Here is a 21,579-nt window from a genome sequence, read left to right as displayed (position 1 = left end):
GCACCTCCAGTGGCCGTTAGATGAAAACAACCTTTCTCAGTCCATTTTCCTCCCCCCTCCCTACTGACATAGCTGCCACAAATGTCTTGGCACTGAGTTGGGGGGGCATTGCTTAGGACAAATGGTCCAGGGGACATTGACCGACCAAGAGCCCTCTTGACATACATGTGCCGTGGATATGAGGGCAGTCTTCCTTTCACTGCAGGCTCTTCCTTATGGTGCTGTTGCATCCATTCAGACCAGTCAGTAATGTGGTGTATAAACAAATAAGGGGTGAGGCTTTAACAATGGACCATAAGTTGTCTTTACTTTCTGATAGTAATCTACATCCTTGGGACAAGCCCAACTCTCTTGTGGAGAACGAGTCATCCTTTAGTTGGACAAAGGCCTCCATGATTGTCAGCCATTGTTGAGAGCCTTGCTGTGTATTTTCACCAGTGACTAACATCAAATACAACAGTAGTTTTTGTAATCCTTCGACAGAGGATTGACGCCATGAGATGCTGTTCATCCATGGCTCATGGGACTACTGTATGTCTTCCCCATTTCTGTTGATCAAGAAATTTTTGTACAGAAAGCCAAGCTGAGAAGGGCCAAAATTCTCACAGTGCCCTTTTCTACCTAAGAAGTTATGGTTATCTCTGCTATGCCATTTGCTGATAGAGAAGCTTCTCCTTGAACCTCACTCAGATCTGCTGCCCCACCTATCTTGAGCATTCAGTTCCTCAAACTAACTGCATGGTTTCTTCAGTAACATTAATATCTGGGAACCCAGAGTACACAGCTGGTGGTAATCCAAATCCTTACAGTAGCCTAAAACCCACTGTTAGGAAGGCCTACGATGTAAATGGACAATGTTTTCCATATGGGCAATCCAGCAAGGGATAGATCCTTATTAGATGCTGTGATGCCCATCACTGCTACCAATATGTGTCGTCCCCACGCTGGGTCAGTAATCAAGGAGCCTGAATCCTCACCAATAACACTTGAGTGGGATGTACACTTGGAAAACAAATGGATACACTCAGTATGTCCAGATGCAGACCTCTCTGCATCAAGTCCATTTTCCCTTAAGAGCACACACGGAACTCACTCAGTGCAGTGTCTGGATGTATCTTTGTCTCCCTCCATCCAGGTCCCCAGTAAGACTGCCCACTGGTACAGCTGTAGGGTTAGGTCCATAGCCAAGTGTCCAAACCAAGTACTCCAGCACCCTGTCTGTAAACCCAGTGCTTTCCAGTGCTTTATGTCCCTGCCCCAAGTAGCTGACACACACACTCTTTAAGATTTAATTTTCACACACACACTTGGGAAAGGCTGGCACAAATTACCCGCTCTAACAGCTTTGCCCAGACTATAAGGTCGATTCACTCCCACCAGTCAGTTACTGTAAGGCTCTTACAAAGGGTATCCAATTATATTGTGTAATATTAATGCTAATACAAATGGTAGTAGTTCACCAAGATGGCTAGGCCTTCTGGATTGCCCCACACAGTGTCACCAAATAAATATAAGTACTGTCAAAGGTTAGTTACTTTCTACAAGGACCAGCCACAGTAAAAGTTTTAAATATATTTAATAATAAATAGTAAAAGTACATGAAAATACGGAATGTATCTTCACAGTAAACCACAGAGTTCAAATCACAGAAAATATTGAAAAGAACATTGATGGACAGACTCGGAGAAAGAAAAACAGTATCTAAACTAAGCTTCACTATATTCCTGACTGAATATAAAAGAATTACTGTTCCCTAGTTAAGTTGCTTACTACTGCAGTGCAAGATGCTGTGGGTGAGGGTCTTTCTAGTCAGGCTTTCCAAACAGAATACTCAGTACTCTGAGATTTCTCTTTGTAATATCTAAAATATAATTTCCAAGAGGACTGGCAGAATGACCTCATCTGGTCAACTGACTAGGTTCTCACAGTATTCGGTGACTCTATAGTCAGACACACTGATGTCCCGCTTACCAGGCTGAACAAGGAGAGGGTAACTGTGAGCTGCCTATCGGGAGCTAGGATCCGCCACATAACACATGCACTCCAAAGCAAGTACAAATATGACTTCATCGTTGTCCATGCTGGCGTGAATGACCTGAGACGTACCTCCCTGGACTACATGAAAAGAGACATAGAGGAGCTCTCTGATTATGTAGCCCAGGCTGGTATGACCCTGACCCTGAGCAGCATCTTGCCCTCACCAAGAGTGATGCCACAATACAAAGACAAGACGATCAGCTTTAATAATTGGCTCAAGTACTGGTGTCATTCTAAGGGGATCCAATGTCTGTCTGCTTGGGATGACATGTTGGACAAGCCACGCTGCTTCGCAAGGGACGGCTTGCACCTGTCACCACTGGGCTTCCAGGTATTGGCTAAGGCTCTTGCCACCCCCATAGTGCCTTTTTTAGGCAAGGCTCAAAAGACAAACCCACCTCCTTAGAAAACAAAAATGGAAAAAAACTAAGGGTAATGCTGCTCAACGCCAGAAGTCTAAATCTCAAGATGCAGGCACTCGATGCACTCCTCAGTATGGAGAACATCGATGTCTGTGCAGTAACTGAAACCTGGTTCAAGGCTCCTGAGAGCACCCCAGCGCTACCAGGCTATACCTCGTATCATGCTTTTCGGCCCCAAAACCCGGGCCGAACCAAATTCATCAAGGACACCCACACCTCCAGGTTAGTAGCAACACATGAAGCATCGGAGACCATACAGATGCAACTAACCATAGGCAAAACTGCTATACAACTGGTAGCATGTTGCAGACCACCCTCCCAATCTCAGGAACCCCACTCAGCCTTCCTGAAGACATTGGAGGATATGAATGTATCACAAAATACCATCATACTGGGAGACTTCAACTACCCTAACATAGATTGGGTACATTATTCTAGCCCTAACACCCTAGCCCAAAGGTTCCTGGAATTCATAAATTCAAATGCACTGGAACAACTAGTCACCTCTCCCACTAGGGGAGATAATATACTAGACCTGATCATCACAAACATGGGGACAAAATGCTCAGCACCGGAGGTATACCCCTCACTAGTGAGATCTGACCACAAACTAATCACCCTGGATATACATATCCCACCTCCACCCCCAACACAAAAGACCACAGTGAAAAACTTCTCAAAAGCAGACTTCACTCTTCTTAAGACTGAGATGGTATCCTTTAAGCCCACTGGGCCAGTGGATACCACATCCCACAATGCTGAATCCTTCACAAATGCTTTCTATGGACATCTCCAAGAATGCATGGATCATGCAATCCCAAATAAATCCAAGTCCTTCTCCACCAAATGCAAGCGTCCTGTCTGGTGGACCTCAGCCATTAACAAATTGTATAACAAAAGAAGGAAGCTACTGCACGACAGAGCAAAATCCCATAAAGGGAAGACATCTCTGATCAACACTAGCAGAAAACTACGTTCTCTCATAAAAACATCCAAGGCCAACTTTGAGAGAAAAATCGCTAAGGACACTAAAGATAACCACAAAGCCTTCTTCAGCTATGTTAGAAACCTGGGCGGAAACCCTCAGATATGCTCAGAGTTAGTTCACAACAACAAAAAATACACTGAACCCACAGATATTGCCAACATTCTGGCTAACAGGTTCAGTGCAAATTTCTCCCCTCCCTCACCCCCAAAAGAAGAAATACTTATCCCAGCTGAATGTAATCTCCCTGTCATCTCAGATGTCCAGGTGAGAGCCGCCCTCAGCAAAGCTAAAAACACAGCATCAATGGGACCTGACGGTATCCCGGGTTGCGTAATACGTGAACTCCAAGAGGAGCTAAACCCGCACATAAAAATGCTATTTAACCTTAGCCTTACTACAGGATATGTACCTGAACACTGGCATACAGCAACAGTGGTCCCACTTCACAAAGGGGGTATCTCTACAGACCCTGGGAACTACCACCCCATAAGTTTAACCAGCCTGGTCTGCAAAGCTATGGAAAGAATCAATATGGAACTCATAAACAGAGACATTGGGGACCTACAGACACTTGATCCCACCCAGTTCGGCTTTGTAAAGGGCAGATCCTGCCTTTTGAACCTGGTTGACTTTTTCAAAACAGTCACTAGAGCCATTGATGAGGGCAAAGCAGTCCATACAGCCAACCTGGACTTGGCTAAGGCCTTCGACACAATACCCCACTCAGGCATCATAGATAAGCTCAACAGCTTAAATGTAAACCCTTATGTCACTAGGTGGGTTGCAAACTGGCTAAAGGACAGAACCCATAAAGTTAAACTCGCTGGAGCAATGTCAGACTCAAAGCCAGTCACAAGTGGTGTCCCACAGGGATCTGTCCTGGGACCCCTCTTGTTCGGCATTTATTTCTCAGATGTTAAAGCAAACATGGGAGGGTTGTGGCTGACAAAGTTCGCAGATGACTGCAAACTAGGTGCCATAGTCGATACACCAGCAGACACATACATCCTACAAAAAGGCCTCACAGAAACGGACAACTGGTGCCGTAGTCATGGCCTTAAACTAAATGCCAAAAAATGTATAGTCATCCCCTTTGGGAAAAACAAAGTACCCACAAATTATCACATAGACAGCAACCCAATGAGTACGGAAAAAGTAGTCAGAGACCTTGGGACCCAAGTCGACAGCGACCTCTCATTTGACACCCACATTGCCAAAGTGGTTCGAAATACATTCTACCTTGCACACCTTATCATGAAGGGATTCACATCCAGATCCAAGGATGTCATTGTACCCCTATACTCCTCCCTCATCAGACTCATGATTGAGTACAATGCCCCATTTGGTATGTACTTCACCCGGCATTTGCAACAACTGGTGAGACCACAAAAGTACCTCACCAAGAGGATCAAGGGTTTCCAACATATGTCTTATTCTGCCAGACTAAAGAAACTCCAGCTCTATTCAGTAGCATACCGCCTGCTCAGAGGTGATCTGTGCCTGACGTACAAGGCCATGTCCAATCAGGAACTGATGGACATGCTCCACCTCAAAAAATCCAAATCCATCAGAACCACGAGAGCTAAAGACTTAAACCTCGGCTCAAGTATGAATAGGACATGCTGGAGGGATAGATTCATAACCCAGAGGCTTCCCATGCTCTGGAACAAAATCCCAGTGCATGTTAGGCAGAGACCCTCACTAGCTCTCTTCAAGAGAAATCTTGATGAGTGGATGGGAGATCGTAAGTTTACCCCAGGGGTCACATCTGTGTCACTACTAGACAGGGGCACAGTAAACTAATTCTATTATATATGGGGACCTATACTGTGTCACTACTAGACAGAGGCACAGTATTCTAAATCTATTCTGTGCATTTTTGTACCATTTCATGGGGTGGCGAAAGCCACATCACTATGGCTAGGCTTACAAATGCCCCAGGGCAGATAGCCTAGTACTAAACTATGAAACTATATTCCCCTTTGAAGCTGAGACAGGAAGTTATCACAGGCGGCCACAATACACATCCAAATGTTTATGGCAGTGCCTGGGGCCTCCCCTCTTTTCACTGATCTAATGGACAAAGGCTCTTCCCCAGACCCAGCGACTCTGGTCCTATTCAGCTCTGTGAGGTGCCTTTTAATGGCTTAGCAGCTCGTTTACATTTCCCTTATTTTTCTTAAAGTTAACCTCTGCTGTGCTAGTATCTCTATTAAAACATATACATTTAATTCAGCTACAATAATACATAAACATTTCTCTCCATTTCAGCAGGGTGAACTGTTGATACTTTTCAACACAAGCAAAGGTCACAAATACATTTTCAGCACAAGCATCTGTATGAAATCAGTTTGATATACAAGTGACATACAGTTCTAATACATTTGTAATACAAGCATCTTGTATAAATCAGTTAGTCAAAGGACATATTCTTTACAAAACTCTAGCTGGTTATGCTGGTACTTGCCCATATCATGACAGATGCCATGCCTGCAGTCCTACAATTTTTAGCTATTGTGTTTGATAGTGGATCCATCTACTCAGCAGTGAAGATGCACACAGCAGCCATGTGTAATTTGCATACCTCTGATCTAGCTTCCCTGAAGGTATGTAACACCTTTCTTAGACATACTTTCTTACTCTGATCCCTTTTCAGAATTCACGTTCTTCCATGGGACCTGAATTATGTTCTAGGAAGAATAACTGTTCCCTCTGTTTGAACCTGCTGTTTAAGTTGATCTAAAATATGTGACTTGGAAAAACCTTATTTTAGGTGGCTATTACATTTGCGTTTGTGCTTTTGGTCCTGCCTAATATTCCACAGAGTTAGTCCTCTTAAGAACTAACCTGGCATCCGTGCCCAAGGTAAGTCTGGATTTAAACCTTGAGTCTGCCCATCGACCTGCTACTTTTCTTTCTCTAATGATGGTGTATGAAGTTAGAGTGCCTGGATGTTTGCAAACAAAATTTTATCTGTGCAAAGTCAAAGATTTCAGGAAAGATAACCAACGTTCTGTCTCTCTTGCTGTGGCTAGACCAGGCCAAAAGATATGTAAGGTTCAAGCGGCTGTCTGAATGTATTAACTTTTTGCTACTGTAATTACAACAAACCTGTGCCAGGCAAACCAAAAGGTCATTCCACAATAGCTATCTTAACTTCAGTAGCGTACTCTAGGAACTGTTGAGTGGATGACATTTGGGACAAAATAAACTGGGCTTCAGTGCTCACATATGCAAGGAATTATAAGCTGGATGTTATCTCTAGATATAAGTTGATCTTTTGGGCCATCATTCTTTGTGGTTTTCTACCTGAATCTATCAAGAGTAGAAGCACTGAAAGTGGACAGGTTTTATCTTTTAAAATGTGAAACTTATGGGCTTACCATAACTTTTGATCTTCATGATTCTCATCTATCCTCTTCAGCGTCTTCCTTTTTTTCTCCAGACACTCCTTTGCATAGATCTAGTCAACCATCCTTAAGGTCTGTAGGAGGAGTTTGTATTCATCATGTTAGCTTATTTCCTGTGGTAACCGATTTATATATCCATTTGTGTGTGTGTGTGTGAGACCGCATGCACACACATGCATAACTATATATATATATATATCTGTGTAGAACTTCATTAAAAAAGTTCAGGTTGGCTATATCCTCAGGTAGACCCACATAGGTTGCTTGTTGCAGTTGCCATTCCTTTTCCTTTGCACAATGTGTGCTGAATCCCATATCTCTACATAGCCTTGGATCACTTATCTTTGCATATTTCTCCATTCTTTCAATTTTTTGATGAAGCAGATAGTACAAATGCATTATAGGTTACTTTGTCTTGTTACTGTCACTCTCCTGTAAATATTAGCATCAGTTCTACCTGTTTTCTCTTGCTTGGAATCACTCTTGACTCCACCAAATCATTTTGTACCTTCAACAGTATATGTTTTCCACACACTATAGTTATCACTTTTTTTATTTTTCATATCGGTTGTTATATTGTCATCGTCTCTTACTACATATACACACTCTCTGGAGTGTTAGTTGGCCTTGTTGCATAAGAATGCCACACAATGAAATATGCTGTATCACTAAATATAAAAATCATCACCAAGTAGTTTTCCTTCTCTGGAAATCTGGTCAGCTACTGTTCTCCAGGCAGAAACATACTTTCCCCAGAACAACATCAGAATTTCCCTTTTTTCCAAGTCTCTCTTTCTCCACCTTTTGAATAACCTGTCGGTCCATTATGTCACCAGTAACTGCAACACTGAGCAGTACAACACATCCATGTTTAGATGGTAAACTGCCTTTATTTGTTGATATCTAACAAACTGCAGTAAAAGAAACGTAAAACAATGTGCTTTCCTGCACCCCCCCATGCATCTCACTAATGCCAAGATCACTGCAATTAGAGACAGCACAAAACGTACTAGTTTGTGCATATGTGCATATTTGTGTCCCTTTTTCCTGACATACAGTAATCTGTAATGTAACAGTTACCAGATGCAAAGAAATTAATAGAATTCTATCTTTGAGGAAATGAAACAAGTAATCAAAATCATCTACCCTCTGCTCCTACATTTTTTGTCAGTCATACCCATCTGCCACAGATATTTTTCTCACACAGTCCAGCCATCTGTTGGCTTGATGTCATCTCCTCTTGCCTTCTTCCTGTCTCTTCCAGAGCAATCTGCTTTACCAGAGTATCTGTTTTCCTACACGTGCGACCAAACCATTGTAATCTGTTCTCCTTAACCTTTTGTGCAACTAGGATTACTTTGCTTTCATGTCAGTCCCACAGTTTTTTTTTCAGACAGTTCGTTTCCATCACCTTATGCTTTCTTAGCTGCTCTGTCTTCACTGCCCAGGTTTCTGTGCCACACAAAAGCACTGGTCGTACCACTGTCTTGTGCACCGTATTTTTTAGTTTTTGACATTCTTCTGTCACATACTAGCCCTGCAGCTTTGTGCCATTTAGCTGCAGTACCTCTGATTCTTGCTTTAGCCTTCTCATTGAGACTTCTATTTTCCTCAACCACAGCCTGTTCCTTTATTTTCCCTTCTACTTCGTTTTTCAGCTTCTTCTGATTTCCTTCCATTTGCTGCCATGACCTTTGTCTTGTCTGTACTCCATTTTTTTCCAGATGTATTCAGGTTTGCATTCTAGTCCCTTTCTTTTGCTGACGTTCTTGATCAAAGTCTACTTTTAGTCTGACACTCTGCAAACAACAGCTTTGTTGATCTTTCTCCTCTGACCAGTTAGCTAATGTAGTCCAGCACAAGTATGAACAGGAGTAGGCTCAGAGGGAAGCCCCTGTCTGTCTGAACACTGTCCGCACTTACATTGTTCAGTCTGGCTACATAGACCATTAACTCTACTAGTGTTTCCAGGACTTTCAACCATCATAAGGCTGCCCAAATCAGCTAGTCATACACTTTCTGCAAGTCTAGGAATGCCCAATTGAACTCAGTAGTCATCTCCGCTTTCTTCTCCACTGTATGTCTCACTGCAAACATTAGGTTGGTTGTACTGCATCCTGATCTATCAAGTGAAATCTTCCTTTCTACTACTGTACATATTCGTTTGTCAGTCGTTCCTTCAAGCACTTTCATGCAGTGTAACAGGAGTCTGATACCTCTATACTGCCGTAGTTGCGAATGTTCCCTTTTATCCCGATGTTCCCTTTTCTGTCTGCTTCAGCTATTTGGATATGTCTGGTCTGACTGCATCCAAACTCGGCAACTTTCAGACTCATGGATTAGAGACATAGCTAATCCCCCATCCTCCCTCAGAGGTTCTCACATCTCATTTGCCGCTTGCGAGTTTGAGACGTGATCCCAGGGCTCAGTGCTGTGACACTTTGCTTATTTCAGGTAAGTGATTCCTTACATATTTGTTTTTCTACAGCTAATTCGTGTGCATAGTTTTCAGTGTCTTTTTCCTTTCTAATGCTCTGCTGTTTTTCTTCTCTATATATTATTTAAAAAAAAACTAAGAGTTAGTCATTTTCAGATATTTTCTCTTCTAGCTGGTTAAAGGTGGTGGTTTCTATCAAAGATATCAAGTTGTGTTGTGTTGATGTTTTTGTAAGCCTTTCTCCGGAATGTCTGACAAGGCTTTAGGTTTTAAAAAATATGCAGTGTTCTGTTACAAGGTTTCCCCTGCAGAACCTACACTCCATGTGTGTACTGCTTGAGCGCAACTCACTTGGATGAGGATTGTCAGCTCTTTTCTGTCTTTTGGTCGAGGGTCCTCTCTGACCACTGTTCAAAATTGGTAGTAAAAGGCCCTCTCCCAGCCACAGCTGCCTTTGTCTTCTCCCTCTCGTAAAAAGTCTGTGGAAAAATCTGAGAGAGGTAAGACTAAGGACAAGGATAAGGAAAAGAGAAAGAGAAGGACAAAGAAAAAGTGTAAGAAAAAGGATAAACTTCAGGAGAAGGAACCTAGGAAGAGTTCTTCCGATCCTCTGGGCCTTCTCAGGTCTTGGGATCTGTCTTCCGTCTCAGAATTATTCAAATCTGGTCTCCTACTCCACTTCTTAAGCATTGAAGTGAAGTTATCCCTGGATTCGATCAGCACTCGGATCTTATCTCCCTTTTTTCAAGTGAGGTCCTTCCATATGTCCTCCAGGCTGCAATTAATGGCTTCCTAACTCAGGTTGGTATGGTCATCAAGGAGCTTGTCAGAAGGTTTTGAGGACCCAAATTCAGATGGGGCTCCTCCCTCCACCTTCCACTGTGGGAATGCCAAGACTTATCATTGCCACGCCTTCTGGTTTCTCCATCACAATGTGACCCAGTGATCTGGTGGTCTTGGACCCAGACGTTCCCCGCAGGATGCCTCAGAAGCCAATAGCATGATCATCTTTGAACTCGACTGTCTGTCTTACCTGCTTAACTCTGACAGAGTTGTATATCAAGGGATCTCAGAGCTGAGAGGTAGGTTGGGAGTGACTCCCAAGTTGTCGGATCTGTCCCTTCCTCTCAGTGCATTGTCAATAGACAGCTCACCTCCAGTTTCTGCATTAGAGCCAAGCCAAATTGAGTGTCATGGGGGTTCATTGTTGGGTTCTTCAGATCCCAAAGGGACTCCTTCAGAAATGTTTTTGGCATTGGCCTTCAAATCTTTTAAAGGAGTTCTTTCTGTGTCCAGGGAAGTATATCCTGCCTGCACTTGTATTCACTCTGATCTCTTCAGACATCTGTGGTTCCTCCTCTTCCACTCATCTTGTCCGATCAGGGCAGACAGCTTCTTTAGGCCTTGACAAAACACGAGACAAGTTCCCCATCAGCTTCTGAGTCTTCACCAGACCCTCTCACCATTGAAGCATATACAAAGCATTCTTGCAAGAGAGGGCAGTTAGACTTCCCCAGGAGTTCATCACTGAGAATACTGATTTCAGGAAAGGAGAGGGTACCTTATTATACCCTGTGGAAGACATTTTCTTTGAAAACAGCCTAAAATTACTATCACGGAGGATGGTTCACCAATGCCCCCAGCCAAGATTTCAAAAGGCCTTCAGACTTGGCCCATCTACCTCTTGGGTTGTCCCCCCTTGGCTGACGAGCTTATCAACCTGGTCTCACAGCTGGCATGGAAGGAGCTCATACCCCATAAACCTGACAAGATCTTAGTTTCCCCATGTGACAGACCCCACAGGAGCAAGGGGCCCGCAGTAGATGCCTTTGTGATTGCAGCAGCCATGAAAAGAAGCTATCAGAGCCCCTGTTTCCATTCTTCTAATAGGAAGTCCCGAACATTGGACATATTTGAAAAGTAGATTTACACTTCAGCAATTGCATTATGTGCACTGAACTACTTGGCTCACGTGATGCATTTTCAGAGAGACTTAACCAAGCAACTGTCCAAATCCCTCTTGGGAATCTTAACTGCAGAGTCCTGCAAGACTCTCCTCAGTCCATCTCCATCTTGTCCCTATGCCTGTAATATAATGTCGCAGATGGCACTTCAAGAGCAGTTGGCATTGCTGTGTGCTGATACACCACCTGTATGTGTGTCTGATTTTGCAGAGAACTTTAAGATGTCATTTTTGAATGCCTCTTTTGACAGGTCCACCCTGTTCGGTCCCAAAGTGAGGGACATGCTTACTAGAAGTGAACAAGATGGCAAAACCCTGTCTGCCATGTGTATCTGCTTCTCCGCCTCTCAAAGTACTTTGCCATGGAACCAAAAGGTTGGTAAGAGGCTTTTGTTTCATAAATCTCAGGGCTTTGCACCTGAAATATCTAGAGGCAGGCCCCCTTAGAGGCACAGGGAACATTATTAATGGGCATCACCCTTGTGGCAGAGGTAGTCTGCAAAACCAGGGGTTTCAAAACCCTTTTGCCAGCAAACCCTTTCAGCACTCCAGGGCTGACTGAATACTGTACACTGAAGGCAGTCGGGGGAGCTTATCTCTGTCCCCTTTAGCCTGGTTTCCCATCACTCAAGATTCTGGGGTGCAGGGAATGATAACCAGAGGTTGTGTAATTCTCTTTGTCTCCCAGCTGTAGAAATCTCAAAGGAAACTTCCTAATGTTCCACTGTCTCAGATGAAGGCAGCAGCTCAAGAAATTATAAAGCTGCTAGAAAAATGAGTCCTCCAGAACATCCCACCAGAGTCTACTCTAAGTTCCTTTTGATTTTGAAGTGAAACTGGGACCTGGCCTATTCTGAACCTCAGCCACCTAAACCAGTTCATAAAACAAACAAAATTCTGAATGGTCATGGTTCAGTCCACATTGCCTCTTTTGAGGAAGGAAAACGGGATGTGCTCGGTGGACCCCCAGGATGCCTACTATCACATGATGACAGCCAGGCAGTCCTGGAGGGTCCTTCACTTTTGGCTGGGAGTCGGACATTTTGAATTCATAGCACTGCCTTTCGATCTCACTACAGCACTGCAGGTGTCCATCAGATATATGGCACTTATACTCCTATTCATATGTTAGAATTCATAGAATGCCTCCTGGATACCACCTTGTAAATAGCCAAACTCCTGAAATCCAGAATCATGACTCTGTGCCAGCAGGCCTTCATGGTTCTCTCTCACCCAAAATCTCCAGTGTGATCCATTCTTCATCTTTTGGGGTCAATGACAGACTCCATAGCACTTGTCCCTTATGCCAGATTTTACACAAGGATGTTATAGTAGACCCTAGCAGTTCATAGGCCTGTAGTGTACCCATGCAGTTCCCAGTCAGTCTCACAGCAATTTGCAGACAGTATATTTAGGGGTGGTTGTATTCTCCCCTGGTCTCCCTAGGCCATCCCTTAATTCTCGTATCTCCAGTGGCCATGTTTACCATGGACATTTCCCTTCTGGGTTGAGGTATTTGGAAGATAAGTCTGTCCAAAACATATGGATGTCAATAAGGGGCCAGTCTTTTCATCAATGTGCTGGATATTTGGGCAGTCCTTCTAGCATTGCAGACCTTCCAGGACTTCCTCCCCAGGGGTGTGATTGCTGTTTCAACAGACATTATGTCAGTGGTCTAGTACATCAATAAGTATGTCAAAAAGCCATAAGGGTTTGGCAGTGGGTGATGTCACTCCAGCACTTTCTGGTTGCAGTGCATATCCAATGTATTAGCCGACAAGTTGAGCAGGTCCATTCCTCTGTCTCACAAGTGCACCCTCAGTCAATCGGTGGCTGCCAAGATTTTCAGCCACTGGGGCCCACCTCTCTGCAGTATATTTGCTACCCCATCCAGCACTAAATGGAGCAGCTACTTTACCCTGTTTCCCCAGAATGCTTATTCACCCATTGCCCCATGTAGTAAAATTGGTCAATAGTGTCTCCAGGATCACACTGTCTAGGTGGTTGTCCGATTGTATCTCTTTTGTGTATAAGGCTAAAGGGTTGTCTTTACCTCACAAACCTAAAGCCCATTCTTACTAGAGCTTTTGCGACTTCCTCAGCCTTCTTTTCTAGAGTCCTTATTGATGATATCTGTGCTGTGGCTACTTGATCCACTGTACATACATGTTCCTTTCCCACTACGAGTTGGACATGCAGTATGGGGCCTGGGCTTAGTTTGGCTGCACCATTTATTTATTTTTTATTTATTTATTTTGTTTTACATTTGTTGATGGGGTTTGTTCGACTGAGCTAAGCAGCACTTTTTCAGCAGAGGCCTGGGGAGAAAAGCTCCACAGGTTATACAGATTATCATTTATAAAAGTAAACAATCATCAGCAAAATTACATTAAAAATTCAAAGAAAACATGTACATGAAAAACAGATTAAAAAAAGAATAGTTTTGTCACCAGACTTAAAAACTTACATCACTTACACCATTCTCTGAAGTATCCTTCCATGAGACCTTCCAGGGTTTTAGCAGCCGTTGACTCTGTCCCAACAGTTGAGCCAGATGGAAAAGACAACATTAGATATGAAAGTTATGTACTTACAACAATGCTGTATCTGTGGTGACTTTTTCTGTCCATCTAAACTTTCCCTCTGTCTGTCCCACTACTAAATTTTCACCTTTTTGGGCTCTCGGTTTACTGTACAGTATAGCAAAAGCCTTTGGCATAGGTAGGCAAACGTGTTATGAGGAACTGTGAGGGCAGAGCCTGGTACAGGGGAAGAGCCTGAGCCTTGGCTCCATGAGTCTGAAAGTTGCTGGCTTCTGATCCAATATACCCAACAGTTGAGATAGATGGAAGAAGATAACACAGATCTAGCATTATGGAAAGTACAGAACTTTAATTTCTTGTACAATGGTACACAAATGCTTATTCTCTAGTCATATGGGATATGCCTCTCTCTCCTCATACTGTGATGAATACCCTCCGGAGCCATTTCTCTCTTAACTCACCCAACATCTTGTTCATCTCTCTCGTGACCTCATTTGAGTCTGCCACATTTCCTGACATAATTTTATTTAGTGCACATCATACTTTCCTGTATGGTGGGCTCTCTTACCTCTTTCACTGTCAGCCCTGCATGCAGCAGTACAGCTTTGTGGAGATTTCTTCATTCAAGAAACTCCTTGAAGCATCTCTGCTATTTTCCCTTGATATCCTGTGGACTAGTGAGCAGATTGTTGCTGGTGTCCCTTACAAATGGTGTGTGTGCTGACCATAATGTGATAGTGTTCAATCTCGCCGTTTGTTCTTACACATGGGTTCGGAGCCGATCCTCGGCTCCGTGCCGGCCTCTTGCAAGCTCTGCATCGAGAAGAAGCTCGAGACAATCTAATACCCACAATCCCCCTCTGCCTTTACCTCAGATCTAGTTTGCCGCTGCTGCATACGCATCGTTGGGAGCTAGCTCGAGAGTTTCTAAGCTAAGATATAACTTTTTGTTGTTATATTTTACTAGGATTCTAGTCTAATTGATATTTTTCAGTATTAACTGTGTGATTGTGTTTTGGTTCCGTTAATTATTGGTACCGTTAACTTTTATTATCGGTTAAATATTTGTCGGGGCCTACACCCTTCCTAATTTTACCTAGTTAAGGAAAATTTTACTGGATTTGACAGTTTCATCGGTTTTGACTAACTTTATCGGACTTGACTATTTTTACTGGATTTGTCTTTCTTACCTATAATGTCTGAGAAGGTAAAGTCTGGTTTCAAGCGTTGTCAGTGTGGCCAGAAAATGTCGGTCACCGACAACCATAGTTCCTGCGTCTACTGCCTTGGCCCTCTCCACTTACAAGAGAATTGCTCCATCTGTCACTCTTTTAGTGGGAGGGTCATGACAGATAGGCGCAGGAAACTAATGGACAGAGGTCTATTGAAACCTGCTTTCCAAGAGGCTCTGGATGCTTCTGACCAGGCATCGAAGTCCTCTAAGGAGTCGAAGACGTCGGAGCCCAAGTCATCGGCTCCGAGCTCTTCTTCAAAGGTTAGATCACCGGTTCCACAGACTTGGGCCGAGTGTTCAACTGGTATCGGTTCCTGAGCCTCGAGTCTTGGAACCGGTGATGGAGCTCCCTCCTTCGACCATATTGAGGTCGGCTCCGTCTTCGGTTCCTTCGAACCGTTCTTCCTCCAAACTTTCGGATGTCGATGTGGATCGCGTGGTGCAGAAGTTATTGGAGCATTCGGCCCTCTCCAAACTTATTTCGGTTTCCACCCAGTTGGTGTCGAAGCTTGAAGGCCTCCCTGTATCTCCATCCATTCCTCCTCCGAGACCGATTCAGTCCTTGGAGCCGGAAGAGGCTGATCTGCTGATTGTGGAGCCCTCGGGTCCAGAACCGTCCTTTTCTCGGTCTGTTCCCCTCACCTCGACTCCGTCGGACCCAGTCTCGGAGTCGACGGTCTGTTCTTGGTTCCGGGGCCGAGAGTCGAACCGACGTGTCGGTTCCGACTCTCCCCCTCGGGGCCTCGGCGCGGATCGATTCGGCTCCGTCCTCGGGGTCGATGCCTTCGGTGCCTGTGTCGGGGATTCTTCCCATTTCTTCGGAACCGGGGGACTCTTCGATGCGGGACCCGGGAGCGTTCGACCTGATGAGGAAGGTGTTGTCTACCCAGACAACCACATCAGTGGAAGCAGTTTCTCCTCCCCATAAAGGGCCTTTGTCTTCATCTGCACCCACGGCCACATCCAAGCGTCGGGCACCAGTGTCTCAGCCACCCCTGGAGGGTGCCCCCTCTTCCTCCGAGGCTTCTTCGGATGCTCCCCACGAGGAAGTCCCTAGGAAGAGATTGTGTAAGAGGAGACACTTGGATTCTCCACAGGAATCCTTGACATCTGATACTGACTTAGATGAGTCAGAGGGGTCCCCTAAGTCACCTTCAGAAGATGTATCTTTTTCGGGCATATTGGAGATCCTGAAGCAGAGAGGTGACTGGCAGTCCCTTCCCCCTTCTGAGGATGAGTCAGTTCTGCTGAAGGCATTTGGTGCTCGCCCTTCCTCCTCCTGGGTCACTCCGCCCTTCGAATTAATGGAACTAATTGCTCGAAGGGCGTGGGAGGCTCCTGACACAGTGGAACCTGTTCCGAGGAAACCTAACAAATATATCACAGCACCACAGGATAAGTCCTACCTTACAAAAGGAGTTCCAGTAGACGCTATGGTGGTGGCAGCAGCCACGAAAAAGGAGATGTCGGAGTCTTCTTCGTCTGTCCATCCGCCTAATAAAGACTCTAGGACGATGGATAGATACGGGAAGCGCATTTTTAGTTCAGCAGCTTTTTCCATGCGGTCCCTGAACTATTTGACCCATTTTACACGTCTGCAGAGGGATCTAGTCAAAGAGTTGGGAGATACCCTCCAGGGTGCTACAGATGCAGCTGTCTCAGAGAAAGTGACAGCGCAACTTAATACCCTAACATCGATTGTTAACTCGTCCATGAGGCTGATTTCCTCGCGGCGAAGGTTCGAGTAGGGCAGCAACTTCAGCGATTGCTCTTCAGACAATCCTGGATGCGCCTATGCTCCTTTGGAAGCCTTCAAGTCTTCCTTTACAAACGCCCCATTTGACGGTGCCACTCTTTTTGGCCCCAAGGTAAAGGAGACCCTTACCCGGTGTGAACAAGAGGGAAAGACTCTGTCTGCTGTCGGAGTCCGTTTTTCCACCCCAACCAGACCGTACCCCAAAGGGCAACGCTGGTGGAAAATGTGGTTTCAAAACCCCAAGGGTCTTTCTCAGGCACACAGGGTGATGCCCCTCTAGAGGCAGAGGAGGGGGCAGAGGTGGAAGACGCCGCCCTGGCGGCAGAGGAGGTCCGCAACATCAAGGTGACAGGGAAACACTCCCTGGTAAACCTTTCCAGCACTCCTGAGAGGAGGCCCAACTGTCCTGCTCTGGAGGCAGTCGGGCGTCGCTTAGCTTTATACCCTCAGGCCTGGCAAAATATAACCACAGACAAGTGGGTAAAAAGCGTGGTTACCAGAGGTTACAACATACCCTTCCTATCCCATCCCATCCCAAAGAAAAGACTCCCAGATGTACCGCCCCATCTGCGAGAGCCAGCAGCTTCAGAAATTTCAAAGCTGCTAGAAAAGAGTCATCCAGCCAGTCCCAGCGGACCAGCAAGGATTCGGGACTTACTCAAGGTTCTTTTAGTTCCAAAGAAAACAGGGACTGGAGGCCCATTCTAGACCTAAGCTACCTCAATACTTTCGTCAAGAAAGAAAAGTTCGAATGGTCACGCTTCAATCGATCCTTCCATTCTTACAGAAGGACGAGTGGATGTGCTCAATAGATCTAGAGGATGCATACTACCACATCAAAATGGCCAGGGCATCCAGAGATCATTTGCGCTTCTGGCTGGGAGCCAGTCACTTTCAATTTCGAGCCCTGCCCTTTGGTCTGACCTCAGCCCCCAGGGTCTTCACCAAATGCATGGCAGTGGTAGCTTCTCACTTGAGACGCCAGGGATTCCAGGTGTTTCCGTATCTGGACGACTGGCTCCTTTCGGCCACCACCAGCGTCAACTACTGCAGGCCAGAGACTTTGTTCTTCAACTGTGTGTTCACCTAGGGATCTCCGTAAACTTCGGAAAATCCTTACTTCAGCCATCACAAAATATCTTGTTCATAGGAGCAGAGTTAAACACACGTCAGTTGATTCTGAGGCTTCCGCCAGAAAGGATATTATCACTGCAGACTCACATACGTCTTCTACTCTTGTCAAGGAAATCTCCTGCAAAACTAGTACTGAAGGTGTTGGGCCTCATGTCAGCCTCCCTTATTGCAATTCCTGGGAAGGCTGCACATGAGAGTCCTACAATGGCTACTGTTTGCTCAATGGTCGTTTCAACAACTACCTCTAACACACGAGATTCTTATAACAAAGACTTGCAAAATAGATCTAAACTGGTGGCTTCAAACGTGCAACCTTTCCAAGGGGAGGCCGTTTGTGCTACCCACGCCCACAGTTACGGTGACCACGGACGCTTCCCTGATAGGGTGGGGGGGCATCTTTCAGGGACAGACAGTCCAAGGCGAATGGACCAATTTGGAGTACAATCTGCACATCAATGTTCTAGAGTTGAGGGCAGTGTTTCTAGCGTTGCAACACTTTGCTCCCCTTCTTCCTCTAGGGACTATTGCAGTTCAGACGGACAACATGTCTGTAGTCTGGTACATAAACAAACAAGGGGGAACCAAGTCCTATCAACTATGCAGAGAGGCCATGAGAATTTGGCAGTGGGCGGAGTCCACGGGTCGCTTTCTAATAGCAACGCACATCCCGGGGTCATCCAACGTCATAGCCGACAGGCTGAGCAGAGCAATTCTGTTGCCGCACGAGTGGTCTCTAAAACAGTCAGTGGCGAAAAGGATATTTCGCACGTGGGGCCAGCCTTCCTGCGACCTGTTTGCGTCTCCAATGAATGCCAAATGCAGGAGCTACTTTGCCCTATTACCCCCTCCAGGGAAGTCCCCAGGGGCACTGGTTTACGATTGGCCCCGGGACTCCTGTACGCATTTCCTCCATTTCCTCTGATATCAAAGTTTCTCCAGAAAGCCAGGAACCTACACAGGACGATAATCCTCATTGCTCCATTCTGGCCTCGTCAAATTTGGTTTCCCTTCCTGAAGATACACTGCATTTGGGGACCCTGGATTCTGGACCCAGAGCCAGATCTATTGACTCACTCGTCAGGGGTTCCCCATCCCGCGCTCCGGTCACTCCATCTGGCAGCTTGGCTGCTCCAATTCCCAACTTAGCCAGGTCTGATCTTTTGTCACCAGCAGTCCAGGATATATTGGTGGTTTCATAAAGCTTCCACTACTAAAACATATACTAGCAAATGGAAGCGATTTGTATTCTGGGCCAATACACACCATGTGGATCCCTTTATAGCTCCTTTGAATAAGATATTAGAGTTCTTAATGGACTTATTTCATCAGGGTGCTTCTCCTGCTACTCTAAGAGTTCAATTGGCTGCCATTTCAATTTCCATGTGGAAGAATGTGGAGCTCCTGTTATGGCTCATAGACTTTGTAAAGCCTTTTTAAAAGGAGTTTTCATATTAGACCACCGGTCAGATCTCCACGTCACCTTGGAGTCTGAATTTATTGTTATCTAAATTAATGTTGTCCCCTTTTGAACCCGCCTCTTCTTGCCCATTAAAATTTTTGTCCTGGAAAACTCTCTTTCTGGTAGCCATTACTTCTGCTAGGCAGTATCTGAACTTCAGGCTCTCTCCATCAAGCACCCTTATTTGATTTTTCACTCTGACAGAGTTTCTCTGCGAACCAATTCATCCTTCCTTCCAAAAGTGTGTTCTATTAACAATATTAATCAGTCCATTGAATTACCCACTTTCTTCAAAAACCACTCCAACAAAATGGAGTATATGTTACACAAATTGGATGTTCATAGACAACTGAGATTTTATTTGGATAGAACAAAAGATCATAGAAAAACAGATCAACTCTTTGTGGCTTTTGCTGATAGCAGGAAAGGACTTGCAGTTACCAAAAGAACTCTTTCTAAATGGTTAACGGATTGTATAATCTATGTCTACGATTCTTCAAATCAACCCCTTCTACACAAACCCAAAGGACATTCCACTAGGTCAGTGTCTACGTCTTTGGCTCATGCAGCTCGCCTGCCTCTGGACGCTATTTGTGCGGCTGCTACTTGGTCTAAGCCACATACATTTATTTCTCATTATAAAGTAGACAAGGTTTCTAGGGACAGGGCAACCTTTGGTTCCACTGTGCTCAAGAACGTCCTCCCGTGAGTTCCTCAGGATCAAGGAGCTAGGGACGCTACCCATGTGTAAGAACAAACGGCGAGATTGAACACTATCACATATAGAAGTTATGTCCTTACCATAACGTTCCATGTGGAGTGTTCATCTCGCCTTTGTTCTTACAGTCCCACCCTTAGGAAGAACGTTCTTTGATGCCTGGCCAGGAGCATTCTGCTACTGTTACATACTGTGTACATAGTTGGCATATATATATATATGTATATGTGTCTGTTTAGATATATATATATGTTTTTTTCTGTAATTCTTCCTATACATATGTGTATAAGCATGAATGTGCTATTCTGTAGATCGGTTTGCTTGCAAACTAGATCTGAGGTAAAGGCAGAGGGGGATTGTGGGTATTAGATTGTCTCGAGCTTCTTCTCGATGCAGAGCTTGCAAGAGGCCGGCACGGAGCCGAGGATTGGCTCCGAACCCATGTGTAAGAACAAAGGCGAGATGAACACTCCACATGGAACGTTATGGTAAGGACATAACTTCTATGTCTCTGTTGTTTTGTTGTTCCCTTGCAATGTGATACAGCTTCTTTGTGTCATCTGCTCGTCACTTTCCATGCACTGGTAGAATTTCCCTGATGCACTGTTCTTTGCCATTGCAGCTGCTCTTATAGCCACTTTGTTTAGCCAACTAATACCACTTCTTAGCCTTGTCTGTTTTTCTCTGTCTTCTACTTCTTCCTGCATTCCTCCTTTCTTTAGGTAACTTATTGGACTTCTGCATTCCACCACCAGCTTTCCTAATGTACCTTATTTCTAGGTCTTGCCCAACCTCATACTGTTCTGCCGTGTTCAAACATACTGTTTTGAGGTGATGCCATTATTTTTTGGCTGTACCTATTTCTTCTCCTTCCTGATTTGCTAGAACCATGAGTATTTCCTTGAACTTCTGTGCTTTTGCTCTTGTTAACTTCCAGGTCTTACAGCCCAGTGTCGGTGGATCTTAGAGCGTTCTCTAACTACTGTTTGCAACTGACTGTGGATGCCAGTAGTTTATGCTGGAGGTCAGCTGTTTCACTCAGGATTAAGTCTCTGAGTTGACCCCAGTGCCTGTTCCTTACTAGGAGGAAGTTGGCCTGTGTTGCATACTGACCATTCCTGCATATGATCGTGTGACTGTCCCTCTAATGGCTTCTCTTCCTTATTCTTGTTTCCCCAACCATGTGGTCCCAGGCAGCCCTCATATCCTTTCTGTCATTCCTGATGTGAACATATTCTGGTCCCCATTGTCAACATCAACTCATTTTTGTCCTGCTTTATCAAAGAAGTCCTGCAACTGTTGCCTGAATGCCCTGTTTTTTTCTTGCAGTTGCAGTCCTACTGTGGACCATAGGTTGAGATCACAAAGATTGCTTTGTCCTTACACTGCAATCTTATTGCTGTGATTCAGTCAACTCTGATTATGTACTTCACTGTCTTCAGAAGAGACTGTGTTATTACAAGTCTCACACCATTTGT

At 44.8% G+C, this 21,579-nt stretch overlaps 1 protein-coding gene across 2 annotated transcripts in view; it reads left to right on the top strand.

Annotated features, from left to right (window-relative positions):
• Positions 1 to 21,579, top strand: part of TMEM131 (transmembrane protein 131) — a 3,850,119-nt gene that overhangs the window by 3,152,011 nt on the left and 676,529 nt on the right. The window lies entirely within an intron of this gene.

This window comes from Protopterus annectens, chromosome 5.part0 (assembly GCF_019279795.1).
Source record: "Protopterus annectens isolate FY-2018-M chromosome 5.part0, PAN1.0, whole genome shotgun sequence".
In the NCBI taxonomy this organism is placed as follows: domain Eukaryota; kingdom Metazoa; phylum Chordata; order Ceratodontiformes; family Protopteridae; genus Protopterus; species Protopterus annectens.
Note: the sequence above shows the minus strand (reverse complement) of the source record. Positions and strands in the feature narration are given on the sequence as shown.